Source organism: Nestor notabilis, unplaced genomic scaffold (assembly GCF_000696875.1).
Source record: "Nestor notabilis isolate BGI_N333 unplaced genomic scaffold, ASM69687v1 scaffold1958, whole genome shotgun sequence".
Classification (NCBI taxonomy): domain Eukaryota; kingdom Metazoa; phylum Chordata; class Aves; order Psittaciformes; family Psittacidae; genus Nestor; species Nestor notabilis.
Window position 1 is genome coordinate 20287 of NW_009939428.1, and position 1985 is coordinate 22271.

Genomic DNA, 1985 nt, shown 5'->3' on the forward strand with positions numbered 1-1985 from the left:
ATTTTTGATACTGGTTGAAGTGGGAAGACTGGCATAAGCCCTCTGTTGTGGCTAACTGTCTAGATGCAGCAACACCTCACCTGCTCAGGTAAATCCCTGAGTGAGCTTTGGGGAGCTCAGATAAGCTCCTAGATTAGAGGTAGCACAGCAAAGAAAACAACAAAGGGAATGGCTCTCCTTTAGGAGCTCAAATTCCTCCCCAGAAATGATTAATGATTGCTGGTTTCTCTTGACAGTGTTATTCTTATGAAGGACATGCACATGCACATCCTGTGTCTCTGATTCTTCCAACTTTTTTATGGCCCTGTGAATCATTTAGGCAGAAAGTGAGTGAATGTCTTTATAAATGCCTCATGGCTCCTCAGAAATTATATATGCCAAGTATTCCAGTAAAATAGTTTTTACTTCTTCTACAGCATAAAATGGGCTCTGGCTCCCTGAAGGAGTGAACTGCCAAGGCATTTTCTGGACCTCCACTGCACAGAAGGCCACCTGGAAGGTAATTTACCTATTTAAGAGGAACAAAAGGCTGAAGAATGCATTGCTGGGTTTGAGCCCGTGGTTCCAGGGGGTCAAGCTCTGTCAAATTCAATTCTTGGACCACTAAATCCACTTTTATCATCTTTCTTCTGCTCGTCCTTGGGATTATCATGACCCCAAGGTCTCTTTATCTGTTACATTTCAATCTGACTGATGCCCGGGTCTGCACTTCCCACTTGCAGCTCTCTTGCAGGGTTACCTGCATTTCACTCTGCCATCCTCCACCGGTGCAGGGTGGGTTAGGGAATTACAACACTGATAAAGAAAAGCTGTGTCTCTGCCAATGATTTCTGAACACAGAAAGCTCTTGTCGGGAGACTGCATCACTGAATGCATATGATCCATCTTCCTGTACAAACTCCTGTCAACAGCGAAACTCCTGCAGCCTCAATCAATCCTGCCTTACTAAAATGGCCCTTACATCACAGCTCCACGCTCCTCTACCCCAACAAACAAAGGCTATTAACATTTAAAAGCTGCACTAAGTCCATGTATGGGTTTGGGATAAGGCCAGGCATTGAATAATGCTAAGGGATCAATATTCATAACCTAGAGCAGCAGAAGAGATGTGTTGTGATTTATCTGGGGCCTGCATACTTCTCCATATGGTTCACTTGAAAACCTTTTAGAAGTTTAAGGAGCGTGTTGCAGTGAACATGGGAAAAATACATGCACGAGGATAAGAGGCACGAATGCTCCAGAGGCCTTGTAGGGTCTTAATCTCCTGGGTTTTAATGGGATCTGATGAAACCCTCTTTAGAGGGGCAAGGGGATGGAAGGGGTCAGCCAGCTGGTGGACAGGTAGTGGGTAAACATTCCTGGCAGCCGAACTGCACAAACAGCAACTGTTAAAGCAAAGACCTGAAAGATCAACAAAGAATTGCAGGTCTGGGTAAAAATGATGCAATGGATTACAATTAGTGTCAGTGGTCCGGGGAGCAGAGGCTTTGCTATCGACTTCCAGCTATGAGGCACCTTAATCAAATCACCAAGGGGGCTGCTGGGGGAGGAAGCTCAGTGTCAGGCAGTGATATCTGAAGGACACCTACTGTAAATGAGCAGGCTCGGGGTTGTAGGATGGTTTTGGGGTGGGGAGAAGAGGTAGAAAGTAGGGGAGGTAGAAAGGAGGCAGAAGGGAGACAAAGGAGGCAGAAGGGAGATACAAAGGTAGAAAAGAGGTAGAAAGGCGGCTGAAAGGAGGTAGAAAAAAGAGGTAGAAAGGAGGCTGAGAGGAGGTAGAAGGTAGAAAGGAGGTAGAAAGGCGGCTGAAAGGAGGTAGAAAAGAGGTAGAAAGGAGGCTGAAAGGAGGTAGAAAAGAGGTAGAAAGGAGGCTGAGAGGAGGTAGAAAAGAGGTTGAAAGGAGGTAGAAAGGCGGCTGAAAGGAGGTAGAAAAGAGGTAGAAAGGAGGCTGAAAGGAGGTAGAAAAGAGGTAGAAAGTAGAAAGG